This window comes from Phocoena sinus, chromosome 5 (genome assembly GCF_008692025.1).
Source record: "Phocoena sinus isolate mPhoSin1 chromosome 5, mPhoSin1.pri, whole genome shotgun sequence".
NCBI lineage: Eukaryota > Metazoa > Chordata > Mammalia > Artiodactyla > Phocoenidae > Phocoena > Phocoena sinus.
The window spans coordinates 7,498,309-7,515,974 of NC_045767.1; positions in this window are offsets into that span (position 1 = coordinate 7,498,309).

The window sequence follows — 17,666 nt, forward strand, 5'->3', positions numbered from 1 at the left end:
ATGTCACAAGGAAGGCCTAGATTCAAAGGGGTTTGAGTAGATGCCACCTCTTGATGGAAGAAACTAAGGAGTCACATTGGAAAGGGAATGAATTGAAGGAGAGTAAAGAATTGGGGATACATTTATAAATAATATTCTTATCTGTTTGTTTTTATTTCCTCAGTGATCTTAGCCAGTTGTAGAAATGGTTTTAAATACCATCCACATGCTGATAACTTCCAAATTTATATCTGTAACTAGTACATCTCTCTGAAACCTCAGACTTATATAACCAGTTTCTTATTTGATATTTTTAATTGGATGCCAAATAATCTTCTTGATCAACCTACCAACCTGCTTCTGCAAAATTCTTTCACAAATCAGGTGTTGACATCTGCATACTTCAGTTTACTAGGCCAAAAAACTCAAAGTAATGCTAAAACCCTCTTTTTTTTCCCCCTCCATACCTCACATCCAATCCATCAATATACTTCCTCTCTATCTGTAAAGTTTCAGGGAGAAAAAATGTTTTCTCTTCCCATCTTAGGTTCTTGCCTGGGGCTCTATACCAAAAGACAGATTAACAAGATAAAGACAATGAGAAGTCCATTAACATGTATATCTCATATATAAATGGAAGAACATCAGGGATGAGTAACTCAAGAGGTGGCTTAGAACTCAGGCTTATAAAGAATCCTTAACAACAACAAAAAATATATTTGTAAAGAAACAACATTTTAGACTTCCAAGCTCTGCCAGCTGAGAAGGTAAATATGTGGGGGAAAACTGATGTTTGTTACATCAGTTCCTCTCGTGCCATTTCTGGGTTGTTAAGGGTCTAAAGTTGTCTCTGGTGATTAACTTCTGTTCTTCCTTACAGAGAGGAGAGAAGGGAAACCTTTGTAAATTTATGTCCTACTTTTAGGAAAATAGGGGGAAGGTAGTAAGCTATTCTTGTAGCTGCTCTCAATTACCTTCAGCTGAAAATAATCCTTATGGGAAAGTGGCATACTGGGGTGGCAAATTCCCCTGTGCTACAAAAGCATGTCCTGTAACTGACAACTTCTCACCAACTTTATTACCTTGACATCCAAACTGCCATTATCTCCCAACTGTATTATTACAATACCCTCTGTTTTCCTACGTCTGCCCTAGTTCTCCTAAAATCTATTCTCCCTCAGCAGCCAGAGTAATTCTATTAAAACTTAAATCAGGGCTTCCCTGGGGGCGCAGTGGTTGAGAGTCCGCCTGCCAATGCAGGGGACACGGGTTCGTGCCCTGGTCCAGGAAGATCCCACATGTCATGGAGCGGCTGTGCCCGTGAGCCATGGCCACTGAGCCTGCGCGTCCAGAGCCTGTTGCTCCACAACGGGAGAGGCCACAACAGTGAGAGGCCCACATACCACAAAAAAAAAAAAAAAAAAAAAAAAAAAAACTTAAATCAATTTTACCAGTATTCTACTCAAAATCTTTCTGTAGCTCTCTGACTCTTTCAGTGCAAAAGCCAATATCATTCCAATGAGTCCTTCCCTACATCTTGTTTGATCCTTCACATGTTGTGTTATGTCTGATTGAAGTAATCATACCTGACCCACTAAGTTCATACCTGCTCCTCAGATTATCTGAATTTAAAGGAAATATTCTATTCTTTTAGTAGATTTATTTTGGTTAGTTTACAAGGTTGGGAAGTAAATTCACTTCATCCAGGATCTAAAAAAGTATCTTCAGTGTTGTTTATATACAATTTCCAAAAATTAATCAAAATACTCAAGTGTAGAAGACCTGATTAAAAACAAGAGATAAAACAATCAAAAGAAACAGACTCACAGGAGATCCATATAAGGGACTTACCAGCTATGAACATTACAGTAGTAATGCTTAACAATCAATGAAATAGAAGGCGAGATTTGAAAAATTTCCAGAGAACTAGAAACTTTAAAATAACTACAAGGAAAGACTAGCACTGAAAACACAAGAGCTGAATTATCAAACTCAGTAGCTATTTTTGAAAACAAGAAAGACTGAGAGGTGGGTCAGAATACACAGACTGAAGTAGGGAAGATAAAAAGGTATAATGCAACAGAATATATTAAAAGCCATATGGCAGATAAGAAAAAAGTTATATGTATGGATTGCCAGTGCATGAGAGAAGTAATACTATCTGAAGAGATAATGGTTGATATTTTTTCTAAAACTAATGAAAGGCACCAAACCACAGATTCAAGAAATCTGATAAATGCCAACCGGAAAAATAAAAGAAAGCAACGAACACCTAGGCACATCATGGTATCATTGTTGAAAACCAATAACTAAGTGCTATAAGCCATCTGAAAGAGAGACCATTGTTTTTAAATGAGCAAAGTGACACAGAGCAGGCAACAGCAACGATAAGCAAGGAAGAAAAGAAAATAAGGAAATGATATTTTCAAATTGCTGAAAAAAATTGTCAACCTAGTAGTTTATATCCAATAAGAATAACCTTTAAAGATAACAGTGAATAAACGCTATTCAGAAAAAAAAAGAAAGACTATTAGTTAGCTACATACCAGTACTAAAGGATATCTAAAGAGTGTTCTTTCGGGAACAGGAAAAATAAGAGGGTCCTAATAATCCAGGAGAAACATTTATCAAAACTATCACAAGAAAAAAAAATCTAAACCGTTAGATAGTCACATGTACATACATATGTGCATATATGAATGTACGTCCGCAAACACACGATATTATAAGAAAAAAAACCTACAGAATATCAGTAACATACATGCAGGAATTCTACTCAGAATATCTGCAAACACATTGAAGTGATATATAAAAATAAAAATATATTACAAACTCTCTGGACTTATTCTAGAAATACAATATTAGTGTAACAATGTAACTTGCCACTTTAATAAATGAAGAAATAAAAAGGTGTATGTTTACTTCAATATACAAAGAGAAAGCAGCGAATATAATTCAATATCAATTCATGTCGAAAGAACCTCACACTTCTCAAGAAATGGAAATCAAATGGAAATATTATTTTTAAAGTTTAGTTTTCTATAAAAAAATCTATAGATCATATCAAGGTGCCCTACTTGATAGTAAAATATTGAAATAGCTTCTTCTGAAAGGATGCCTGCCATCATCACTTCTGTGCAGTTTTTTACAGAGACGTAGTCCACTGCAATACAGTAATATTAACAACAATAACAAAATGTATAAAAAGTGGATTTGTAGCCACATCATGGTATACCTAGAAAACTCCAAAAGAATCTGCAGGTAAACTGCTAAAATTAATAAGCAAATATTAACAATTTCACAACACACAAGAACACTATATAAATAAACACATAAACACACACAAGCAAGATATAGTATAATATACATTTCTACAAAATATATAATTTACCATAGCTTCAGAATACTAGGGCATGTCATCTTGCTGTACCACTGAGAAGCTGTTTTTTGTATTTACTTTTCTGAGTATGTCACCACTAAAATCGTATACATTCTAAAATCCACTGAATATGTTTGCTTTTCCTTATCACTATGCTGCTGTGCCCCAGTGATTACGCAGAGGCTTTATTCAATAATGCATTTTTCTTTTTCCTATGTGTGGTATGGGCAATGTAAGTTATACTGCCTGTGAAGAAAAACAGAGAAAAGCCAGTATACCCTGGTGAGAGTTACTATAAAATAAAGACATGTTGATTTTCCTTTGTTCTTTGTTTCAAGAGCAAATTCACTGAACTCATCAGGTTACCATTGCTTTTTCTGTCAAGTCCCTTGTTCCTTCCAGTCACATACATAGTCTGGCTCCTTCATGTCGCTGTTACATATTTGAGTTGACAAAAATTATACCAGTTGGGGAAACTAATTTGTATAGTATTGTATTTTATTAATACTTGATTAATAATATTTTCTTCATCCACATTTGGTTTGGATGGACCTTCAGTAATGAAGACCCATAGAGTTTGTTGTAAATATTGTATTATTCTTTATTTTAAAAAAAATTATTTATTTTTGGCTGAGTTGGTCTTTTTTGCTGCACGCAGGCTTTCTCTAGTTGTGGCGAGCAGGGGCTATGCTTCGTGCCAGTGTGCAAGCTTCTTATTGCGGTGGCTTCTCTTGTTGTGGAGCATGGGCTCTAGGTGCGTGGGCTTCAGTAGTTGTGGCACACGGGCTCTAGAGTGCAGACTCAGTAGTTGTGGCACACGGGCTTAGTTGCTCCACGGCATGTGGGATCTTCCCGGACCAGGGCTCGAACCTGTGTCCTCTGCATTGGCAGGTGGATTCTTAACGACTGCATCACCAGGAAAGCCCTCTATTATTCTTTGAAGATATATTTCTTGAGGGACTATGTGTTCTCTAGCAGGTCCACATAGTAACTGTGGACTATACTAAAGAAATCTATACACAGTACATATAATAAAATGTGGCTTATAGTCAAGGGCCAAAAAATGCCTCGGAAGGTAAAATTGATTTACAATTTCAATGGAAGTTGTAAGTCCTTATCTATAGGTGTCCTTTTAATGCTACATATTAATAATTACTATTAAGATCAAGTTATTTTATGGCAGCCTTCTTATTCCACATATTTCCTCTTTAGGCAGAGTTATGATAACCTTTACCAATAGTGTATTATTTCAAACCATATGCATTCATAAAACATTTATGAGAAGATAACAAAAAGTTCACTCCTTTTACTCCTCTTCAAATATACCTAGCTATTTAATTTAAATAGCCTATTTACATAATCGTGCCCATATTTTACCACTGATGGTCATGCAGTTAATTTTTAACATTGAGGAGACAAAAGGACCTCAAGAAGTTTTCTATTCATTTCTCAGTTTTCTGTCAGTATTATATCTAAATCAGAGAAAAGGAAATCAGAACTTCAGTCTTTACTTCTTTACTTCTCCTAAGGGGAAGAAATGATACAACTTCAAGTAGCCATGTATTTTAATATCTATTACTGATGCTTCCGAAAATGTCTTTTAGTTTTAGTAATTCTAAATTCCTCCTTCTGCAATTTAAGTGTGTGACTTTTAATTTTTCAAGCTTTGGACAGGGAAGCGTAGATGGGAGACATATGCTCAGTGCCATGGTCAAAAGAGGAAAAACAGTGAGGGAAAGAGAGACAGAGAGAGAGACCGACAGGGGCGGGGGGTGAAGAGGGAAGCCTTTTCTTTGTATTATTTTACGTAATTTTAAATATATCACTCCTCTTCTTTCTGGCTCTTCTTTTAAACTACTGAGATTTCACTTAATTAAACATTCTTTTCTGACCTTAACTACCTAATTCCAGTACACCACAAGCAAAGGTTTTTTTTTTTTTTTTTTTTTTTTTAACAGTAGAAATAAACTCATCACTGCAGAAAATTGGATGCAGATTCCGTATACAAACTGATAGGTTGCATCTTCATTTTCGGTTTTAAAGTGTATACACGTGCTATCATAATGTCTTGACTATGAAAGCAAGCTTCGTACCCCATTTTTTTTCTAGAGTTGCCAACGTGAGCAATACAGAAACTATTGACCTTCATCTTTCTTATGGTAGTGTTGCCAGTATATAAGCAATTTTCTATTACTAGATACAGCAGCTGACTCTGTACTGGGTAGGTGCTTTTTCTTTTGATACGTAAACGACTTTCTGAGCCTTTTAAGGACTAGAATATATTAACATATGTGTGTTGCTGAACTGTTTGGGCTCTGTCACTTTAACCCTCCTTCTGTACTTGAAACAAAATGTCCTACCTCTTTGATTTTCCCATGTGTTGAATTTAGCTCACAGACTTTTATCACAAGCTCTATTTTCAACCATCACAGCATAGTTCAGCAGATTGGGACTCAGTAGGACATTTCTCCAGAACATTTTTTTTATTGAATGCAAAGTTATATGCTCAAATTACTCCAATTTTTAATTGTTATTGGACAGATAGAATCTGTCTTAAGTGTGTGTCCTCATTCTTACCCAGGTTTACAGAAATTATCCCTCCTAAACAAAGATGAAACAGATTTCAGTTTAATATTTACATGTTTGCTTGTTTAATAAATGTAGAAGTGTTAAAGCAATAGTGATAACTAGCTATTTAGTTGAAAATTCTATATCTTTTTACATTTTAACAGACCTACTGAAGACAGTTCCTTTAAAAAATGAAGCCAATTTTAGACTACTCTAGGATGTAATATGCACTGTCTTATGATTCTCTATTTTATGTTATTGTTTCTGTCTCCATGATTAGACTGTAAAGACAATGACAATGGAAATATTTTGTGTGCTTAAGTTCTGCAGTTTCCAAAATTGTGCTTGTTCATATTTTCATATTAGAAATTGAATAAATACTGACTGATTCACTTATTGAATAATGTGGCTTACCTGTCTTAGAAGATGGTGGAAGATTTCTGTGTTTTATGTTTTGTTTTTAAGACAAATTTACTATTGCCAGCAAATCACATGGTTAAGTCATCATGAATCCCACCCATGCACTGAGCTAGCCTTATCTAAGATAATATTAAGGATATTGTAAGGTTAAAATATATCTGTTGAGTTAAATTTGAATTGGATGTAAATTAAGTGAATTTGAGATGTATAAATCAACACCTACAAATGCCTATTCATTCCAGAAAATGTCACCCATGGTAAGACAGATGGAAGATATTTGAGTATGACCTTGGATAACTAACAACCTTTACATTCAAGATATCAGAATCTTGTAATAGTCATACTTATATATAGAAAGTTCTGAAAAAAATGAAATTAACAAATCACTATGTTAAATAATTCTGAATATAATTTTAAACTCACCATCATTCATCTTACTGAAATGGTATTTTTCTTAAATACCTCATTATGTCATAAGAGATCAGGTTGTTTAAAAAAAAGTAATTATGGACAAAAGTGATTGAGCTTCCCTTAAGGCTGTCCTATCTGTCAAAGTAATAAGATGTCTCAATCTATGAGACAGATGGTATTTTAGTTTGAATATAATCCAACTTTGAATGGTAGATCAAAGGGAAAAGAACATTTACAAAGTTTTTAATTGAAAAACTGCTTCATTTTTTGAGGTCTATGATGGCTTGTTGAATAGCTATTAAAATAAAATAAGTATTTCTTTACTACTCACAATGTTTCTGACACTACGTGTGTGGGTTTTCCCCTCACATTAAGCAACTTTGATACTAACTATCCTGAGTTAGTGCAGACCCCATAGGTTAAGGGCTCAATCCCCCAAGACTGCCCTCTACTTCAGACTCAAGCACAATTAGTAGGTCCTAGGCTTGCCCACACTTCTGTGTAATTTGGCTACAAATCAAGGATTCCCAAGACCCTCTCCTCAAATTCAATAATTTTCTATAACAGCTCAAAGAACTCAGGGAAAGGCTTTATTTACTATCGTTTGTTTTTATAAAGAATACAAATCTGGAATAGCCACATAGAAGAGATACATAGAGTGAGTTCTGAGGAAAGGGTACTGATTTTCCATGACATTTCTGGGCATACCACCCTCTCAGAACCTTGATGTGTTCACCAACTCAAAATCTCTCCAAATCCCATTATTTGGGAGTTTCACGGAGGCTTCATTAGGTAAGAATAATTGACAAAAAACTCCATTGACCATTGGAGATTAAGTCAACCTCTAGCACCCCTTCTTTCCCAGAGGTTGAGGGTGGGCCTGAAAATTCTAACCCTGTAATCTATCATCTCTTGGTTTTTCTGACATCCAGCCCAAATCCTCCAAGAGTCACTTCATTAGTATAAACTCAGATATGGTTGAAAGGAACTCATAATGAATAACAGAAGACCTGTCATTCAGGAAATTCCAAAAGTTTTAGTAGATCTGTACCAGGAATTGGGGCAAGATTTTTTTTAATGTGTAAATATATTTCTTTTTATTATGATGTCACCATATTACAGTTATATAGCAAGATTTTTACTCCTGACTTTTATAACTGTATATTTAATAGTTATAATAATTATGTATACATATGAAATCATAGTTATAACAACTAGATATTCAAACAGTTATTTAGGTAAAACTCAGGTTTTATGTTCAAATTTTCCCACTCACATTGGGCATTTTAATCATGAAATACTAATCATAATCATTTCCAGAGAAGCCTCTGAAGTTACCCAGAAAGAATTGAAAATTATATAACTGATATCTCTTTTCTTTAAAATCACATAAATCAATCTCTTGGTTGGCCTAGAAGGGAGCCTCAATGTCTCAACATTTCTACACCTTGATAATTCAGTGTAATGGACTTTATTTGTATTATACAAATGACAATATTCACCTATCTTTGAGACTTCAGATAAGTCATTTAAAAATCAGACCTCATTGTAACACATTATTTTGGAATGAAAATTTGATGATGTGAAAGGAAGCCACTGACAAAAGACAACCTATAGAATGGGAAAAATATTTGCAAATGATATGACCGACAGGGGTTAATATCCAAAATAAATGAACAGCTCATAGAACTCAATATCTAAGAAAACCAAACCAATCAAAAAATGGGCAGAAGACCGGAATAGACATTTTTATAAAGAAGACATTCAGAAGACTAACAGGCACATGAACAGATGCTCAACATCACTAGTTAGAGAAATGCAAATCACAACAACAATAAGAAAACACCTCACACCTGTCAGAATGGCCATCATGAAAAACTCAACAAATGTTGGTGAGGATATGGAGAAAAGGGAACCCTTGAACACTGTTAGTGGGAAAGTAAATTGATACAACCACTATGGAAAACAGTATGGAGGTTCCGCATAAAACTAAAACTAGAACTGCCATATGATCTAGCAATTCCACTCCTGGGTATATATCTAGAAAAAATAAAAATACTAATTCAAAAAGATACATGTACCCCATGTTCACAGAAGCACTATTTATGATAGTCAAGATATGAAGCAACCCAAGTGTCCATCAACAGACAAATGGATAAAGAAGATATATGTATATACAATAGACTATTACTCAGCCATAAAAAAAATGATGAAATTTTGCCATTTGCAGCAACATGGATAGACCTAGAGAATATTATGTGTGCTTAGAGAAATAAGTCAGAGAGAAAAAGACAAATACTGTGTGATATCACATATATGTAGAGTCTGAAAAATAATATAAATCAATGTATATGCAAAACAAAAACAGACTCACAGATACAGAAAACCAATGAGTGGTTACCAGAGAGGACAGGAAAGGTGGAAGGGGCAAGTTAGTGTTATGGGATTAATAAATACAAACTATTGATATTATGTATAAAATAGATAAACAACAAGGATGTATCATGTATAGTACAGGGAAATATAGCCTGTATCATGTAATAGCTTTTAACGGAGTATAATCTGTAAAGATACCAAATCACTATGCTATACACTTGAAAACTAATGAAATACTGTATTGATACAACTATATTTCAATTAAATAAATTTAAGAATAAAATTTTTATAAAGGCTTGAAAAAAAACTTTGATGATGTGGATGGCAAATATATTTATATTATAGTAACATTGTTTGATAATATACCACTGCCTTGATGTCTTAAATCCCTATCAATTCAATACATGTACTAAAGTACAGCACATGTCTTTATATGACTGTAATAAGTGAGACAAATCTCATTCATCATATACCTTAAATGATACATTAAAAATGTTACTGAGAGCTAGGCCATTCAGGATACTGATTTAATTCCAATAGTCATTGATTATCTTGCTAACAATATCTGGAGATTGCTATTAAAATTATATGCTTCTGAAATGGTGACGGGACACCATTTTCTAATCTGCATAAGTTGTGCTCATGGATCAAATTTATGAACTGATAATTCACAGAATGAGTATGTTATTTTTACTCTTAATAGATTGAATCATATTTGTATACAAACTAGTTTGTGTGATTGCAAAGATTGGTTATTTAAGTATGTTGATGTTCCTGTAGAAGATTCTATCTATGAGATTTGATTGTCAGATTCTCATGGACAATTCTAGGCAATTAGTAGATTATGATTTTTAATCTAATAACTGCTGTAGACACTTGACTGCTTGGCAAACCATCTGTACAACATAGGTGATGGTTGTGATGCTGTATGTGAAAAATCTCCATCTTTCGTACCCTTTCCTCTTAACATAATGGTTAATGGTTTCTCTAGTTTGTAAATACTATCACTGGTTTTCTAGGTGGGCATTGCTACTGCCTGACAGAAAATTGTGTAACATTATAATTCAGTAGAAAAAACTTACTTTCTAGAATTTTACTGGTTATTTAGGATTTGTTCTTAATAATCCTGGGTATTAGTTAGGTTGGGCAAAACATCAACTGGGAATTTGGGGCTGTCATGGGTTGAAATGTGTCCTCCAAAATGATAATGTTAACATCCTAAATCCTATACCTCTGAATGTAACTAAATTTGGAAATAGGGTCTTTGCAGATGTAATCAAGTTAAGATGAGGTCATTAGGGTGGGCCCTAATCCACTATAACTGGTTTTCTTGCAAGAAGAGCAGAGCACAGTATGATGACAGAGACACAGATTGGAGAGATACAGCTGGAAGACAAGGAATGCCAAGGATTGCTGGCCACAACCGGAAGCTAGGAAGAGGCCAGGGAGGATTCTATGCAGCGTCTCAGAGAGAACATGGCTCTGTGGACACCTTGATTTTAGACCTCCAGAGCTGTGAAACCATAAATTGTGATATTTCAAGCCACGCAGTTTGTGTTACCTTGTAATACCAGCCCTAGGAAATTAATGCAGGAGCGAAATGCATTGGCATCATTAACTTCAAATCAAAGACATGATCAGCTTAAACTGCCTGGAAACAATAAAATCCTGGACGTAAGTTTCTCAAATTATCTACCAAATTAACTTTCAAGAATAAACTGAGGTAGTGTATAGGTTTATTCTTATGCTAAGGGATAGAAAGAAAGGTGAAGAGGAGAGCAAAGTGAGTATAAAGAAAAAAATTTATTCATTCTTTTAATGAGCTAAGAAATTAAAGCAATATTAGATATCTAAATTGTTAAATATTGTACACTTCAGAAATACATAGTGTCTAAGTAACACTTAGTTGAGGAGTTTAATTTGAGTGTTGGAGTGTAGAAAGATTTCAAAAGGCAAAAAAAAGTGGTCATAAAGTTGTGCAAATTAGTGGAAAACATGAGTACAAGCTAAAGGAACACATTTTGAAGGTAAATGGTATTTTTTTGGCAACAGTGAAAATACTAGTGTATTTCATACATACAAAGATTTGTGTGATTTATTTTCTCTAAAGAATTAGATCCCTAATGATATATTTAGTCATAAATGACACAGCTGTACACCAAATTTGTTCATTCAGATGCATAAAAAGAGAGAAATGAGATAAACAAATACCATTGGTATATATCCCTGTATATTGCTCCAGGTAAGGACATCTGAAGACAGTATTGTCCAAAAGTATATGTAAAGCCCCTGTCATACTGAGACAGATGCAAGTGCATATGCTCAAAAGCCTGCCTGTTGTGGGTGGAGTCTTTAGAACAGTGTAACCTGATTCTGGTTAATACTGTATCAGTTAACTATTACCACAATTGTGCTGTTCAATGGCATATGACAGTAAGAGTTTATGGCTCTTGTGTCTGAAGTCAGTTAGACATTTGCTAGGCTCTGATGATCTTGGCTGGACTTGCTCACATGACTTGGGATCAGTGGTCTGTTGGCTGATCTAGGCTGCCCTCAGATTCTCTTCTACAGTCACTCATTTTCTAGCTGGCTAGACCCACCCCCCATCTTATTATCACAGGGAAGGTGGAGGCACAAGAGCACGAATGGAAACCACACAATCTTCTTGAAGCCTGGGCTTGGAACTGGCATACCATCATTTTTGCCTCAATTACTTATTTAAGACAAACTGAAAGAGCACCACCAACACAAGGCTTAGGGATAAAAAATCTACCTTATTGTGAGAAACTATGACACAACATGACAAAGGGCAGATAAAGGTGAAGATAAAGAAATGAGTTCATTGCACTCTACCACAAGTATTCAATTAACTTCTACAGTTGCCCATTGGAGTCCCTATCACAACCTTATTTTGTTTCCATGTAATTTATATATGATTTTAGTGATCTAAAATCTGACAATAATTCCTAGATATAACTTAGTAAATTGCCAGTTACGTTGTATGAATCAGTTTTATGAGCTTAGTTAATATGAATCTTCTCCTGAAAGATAGATTTTATATTTGGATATTGAAAAAAATTAGTTGTCTATTTCTGAAAGGCTGAGGGAAGAAACTATTTTGTAAGCACAAGGTGATCAATGTGGCCCTGGGAGGCTCTTGGGGTTGGTCAGCTGGTCTCTCAGGCAAGCACAGCCCACTCTACCCAGGCTTCTGAATGACTGGGAAATAAATTTACCTTGATAATTAAATTTCTGGAGTATGATGAAATTTTAAAATTATTTTGACTACAGAATATGTTACATGAAAAATTTGGCACTATTATGTATTAGTCTTGGCTTATAAAATGACAATCACAAATGAAAAATAAAGAAAATAAGCTATGGCGATCTGTAATTTTAATGAGTCTACTTTTACCCTTGATCTCTGATTTATCACTTTTTCCTAGTGTCTTTATCAATGTGTCTTTACTTAAACTCATGCCTGTTTTTTAATGAGCTATTGCTCATTAGACAGGTGTTTCAAAGATAACAGTGACATTTTTCTAAATAATGTCTGTTAGAAATTCTAACAATTGAAGATTACCACAATAAATTTTTTTTAGGTTTCTAAAGAAAAAAATTTGTATTGAAGTATAGCTGATTTATATTAGTTTCAAGTGTATAGCATAGAGATTCAGTGTCTTTACAGATTATACTGCATTAAAATTATTACATGATAATGTCTATAATTCTCTGTAGTAAAGAGTATATCCTTCTTGCTCATTTATTTTATACATAGTATTTTGTATCTCTTAATCCCATACCCTGACTTGCCCTTCCCTCCCTTTTTCTTCCCCTCTGGTAGCCACTAGTTTGTTTTCTGTATCTGTGAATCTGTTTCCATTTTACATACACATTCACTTATATTGTTTTTCAGATCCTACCCTGAAGTGATATCATACAGTATTTGTCTTTTTCTGTCTACCTATTGTCCTAAGCACAATATTCTCTAGGTCCATCTACGTTGCTGCAAATGGCAGAATTTCATTCTTTTTATGGATGAGTAATACTCTACTGTATTTATCTTTTCCATTTGTCTGCTGATGGACACATGGATTGGTTATATATCTTGGCTATCATAAATAGTGCTGCTATGAACATGGAATGCATGTATCTTTTCAAATTACTGTTTTTGTTTTTTTCCAGATATATACCCAGTACTGGAATTGTTGGATCATATAGCAGTTCTATTTTTAGTTTTTTGAGGGACCTCCATACTGCTTTCCATGGTGGCTGCATCAATTTACATTCCAACCAACAGTGTACAGGATTCCATTTTCTCCATATCCTCTCCAGCATTTGTCATTTGTAGACTTTTTGGTAAGAGTCATCCTGACAGGTGTGAGGTGATATCTCATTGTCGCTGTGATTTGCATTTTGCCAATAGTTAGCAATGTTGAGCATCTTTTCATGTGTCTGTTAGCCATCTGTATGTTTTCTTTGGAGAAATGTCTAGTCAGGTCTTCTGCCTATTTTTCTGAGTGGGTTGTTTGCTTCTTTGATATTGAGTTGTATTAGCTGTTCATATATGTTGGATATTAACCCCTGTTTGTCATATCATTTGCAAATATTTCCTCCCATTCAGTAGGCTGTCTTTTTGTCAGTCGTTTCCTTTGTTGTTCAAAATATTTTAAGTTTAATTAGGTCCCATTTGTTTATATTTGCTTTTATTTCTTTTGCCTTAGGAGACAGATCTGAAAAAATACTGCTAGGTTTATGTCAAAGAGTGTTCTGCCTTTGTTCTCTTCTAGGAGTTTTATGGTTTCAGGTCTTACATTTAGGTATTTAATCCATTTTGAATTTATTTTTGTATATGTGTGAGGAAATATTCTAGTCTCATTCTTTTACATGTAGCTGTCCAGTTTTCCCAGTAGCACTTATTGAAGAGTGTCTTTTTCACCACTGTATATTATTGCCTGCTTTGTTATAGATTAAATGACCATAGTTGCATGGGTTTTTTTCTGAGCTTTCTATTCTGTTACATTGATCTATTTGTCTGTTTTTATACCAGCATCATGCTGTTTTAATTACTGTAGCTTTGTAGTATAGTCTGAAGTATGGGAGGGTGATACCTTCAGCTCTGTTCTTTCTTCTCAAGATTGCTTTGGCAATATGGGGTCTTATGTGGTTCCATATGAATTATAGAATTATTTGTTCTAGTTCTGTGAAAAATGTCATGAGTATTTTGATAGAAATTGCATTGAATCTGTATATTGCTTTGGGTAGTACAGCCATTTTAATGATATTTATTCTTCCGATCCAAGAGTGTAGGATATTTTCCCATTTCTTTCTATTATCTTCAATTTCCTTCATCAGTGTTTTATAGTTTTCTAGAGTATAGGTCTTTCACCTCCTTGGTTAAGTTTATTCCTAGCTCTTTTATTCATTTTGATGTGATTTTAGATGGGGTTAAAATTTTTTTTCTCTTTCTGATGGTTTATTATTAGTGTATAGAAAACCAACAGATTTCTGTACGTTAATCTTGTATTCTGCAACATTGCTGAATTTAGTTATTACTTCTAATAGCTTTTGGGTCGAGACTTTTAGCCACCATCAGATGGTGGCTGTGTGTTAGAGCTACTCTGCAAAGAACTCTATTTTCATAGTTAAAAATATTCCCTTAACTAATAGATAATAACTTATTAGATCATAAAGGATGGTGAGTACAAGGGAAATCCTGCATCCTTACTAATTTTATGGAACCAGGGATATGGTTACTTTTTGCGACATAGTTAAAAATGTTTGAAGACCATAAATTCCTCCTCTCGGTATTGGTCCTTTAGTTCCCTCCATGCACTTCACAAGGCCTCTTCTGAAGAAATTGACTGTGCCTATGGCTTTATAAACTATGAAGTTTGCTATGATTTATTCACTTTTAATGTTATGACAGTTTAATAACTAGGTGGCATTTCTTTTTGGCTATATAATGTTGAACAATATCTACCATTGAACATTTGCATTTGAGACATTGTGTTAAAAGGAAAGATATTCCTTAGGGCAATTTGTAATAATGCCAGAGTCAGACGCAGAAATCAGAGAGGAAGAATTGATCTGACACCTTTTCATTTCAGGTGAAAAACTAAATATATTCATGTCACTTCAATGATAAGGTAGATCCAATTTGGGATCAAATCGTATAGTGTGCATTATGTAGACTTTTAGTAATTGCAGTGCTTGCGGTGCCAACGTGGAGATACGCTTTGAGAGAGGATAAGAAAAGCCCCTAGAGACAGTCATATTTTGGAAAGAAAACACTTCCATTCGCTGTGATATTTGTTGTACATGTTGTTTCTTAGACTTTAACCAGTTTCATGAAACTTGAGTGAACTGACTGGAAATAATGATATTTTACCAAATTGGTATTGTTTTGTTTTTTGCAGAAAATAATGAAATATTTTTTCACATCTCCTTCCTTCCTTTTGTTAATGTATTTATATATTTATAGGAAAATATTGACATAGAGACTTGATGGTTGTAAATAAAAGTTAAAAAAGAATTCTGGAAGATAGAAGTCCTTATGTAAAATGCATGAAAATATTTGCTAATTTTTGGTGGGTTTGGCTTCTACATTCAATTCTGTATTACTTTTAGGGCTTTACTTTTCCCCTAAGGTAGCTGAATCAGCACAATGATTTAGCATGAACTGTGTAGTCTAATGCAAGTACCATAGAACAATTGTTTTCCTATCAACATATCCAATGGGTACATTAAATTCTTTTTATCCCCTATTAAACATTTAAGATAATTTTAATGTAAATGTTAGACATACATTTTAAAATAGCATTTTCCTTACATGCGGCCCATAAGATGTCTTTTCTCTCCTGGAAAAGTCTAACTTTGTGATTTCCCATGGTTAATTTAATCAAATGTCTTCTATCACACCAACTGGTAAGAATAAAAACTAGAGCCAAAACAAATCCTAACTTTAATGTTTAATGTCTTTAATGTAAAGTTTTAGGATTTAAAAATTACATGTTACTTTAAAACTGCCAGACTCACTCTGTTGCATTCGACTTTCTCTTTTTCAGGTAATTTGGTTGAAAAAGCATTGTGTGCAAAAGAATATCCTTAGTAAGCTACCTTTCACGTAAGAAGGGAAAAGAGGTAAGAAAATGCTGAATAAATAATAATATTGAATATGCTGTAAGTAAAATATACTGAATGAAAAATAACTGTTTGCAGTTTTGTACTCCATTTAGTAAATTTGTTTTTCACAGAGTTTTAGGATAGCAATTCTCACATTGCTTTAATTGGTATTCTAGGACTGGGCGAATCAGTAAACATATTGTGGATAATAAAATCCAGTTTCTTACTGTCAGAAAAAGTAGTTAAGAATAAAGAAGGGGGAATGGCTTGAGTGAATCCTATGGTGTTTGAGATACCAGTATGAACTCATGGGTTTTGATCAATATACAGACTGAAATTAAAATAGATACGGATGCATATGTGTATGAGTCTATGTACATTTCATATATTTCCTAGCTGTGTACACTGAGAGGGCTTAGGTGCAATGACACCCCAGTAGCAATAAGCATACCTTTATTTGGTTTGTATACATATTCTCCAATAAAAGGAACCAGGAATTCTTAGGGAAATAATTGATTCACAGTTATTATTGTGCTTGGACAACTGATTCTAATACGTATATGGGAACTAAAAGAACCACAGATCCCCACAAGGTTTCTGCAGAATGAAAACAACTTAGATATCAAGAAATTATAAATTGCAGTAATTAGGAGAGCCTATATTTATACTAAAGATAAATAGATTAATAAAATAAAATAGTCAAGAAAGAGACTACATATACACACATACACATGTATATACACACAAACATGTACACAGGCAATCATATAGGTAGGTATATATGTGTGCATGTGTATATATGTATGTATGTATGTGATGCATTTATGTATAAAGACACATTTATCTGGTATATATCTGGTATTACCTACCATCAGGGAAGAACTAATCTAATCTACATAATCTTTATGTTTGAGCACATACCATGTTATTCATTTCAAAATTAATTTACCCTATAAAAATAAAATAATTTATATTCTAAACATTTATTGAAACACACTATGGGTATTGTAACTGAAATACAGAGAAATAAACAGTTTCTATTGAGGGCCAATTATGGGCTAAACACACATCAAAAACTTTTTTTTTTTTACAGCATGGCATACTATCTGAAGATGCATAGATGTTTTGAGACTTAGCAAAGTATATGAAAGTGAAATATATTATTGGGGTTCACAATGTCAAAATCAAAAGAATTCCAGGCAACTAATTTAGTGAACAAACTAGACTTGTGGGATGTGAAACAAAAAGCAATTGCATTTTTAAAGCACCTCCTTTTAACCACCCTGTCCTGGAGATATATCAAATCCCAAAGCACTTTCATGTACTTTCACATCTTATTAGATAGTCTCTTCCAGTTTTTAAAAAAATAACAGAATATGGTTAAATCTAAACACATCTTATTGTGTGA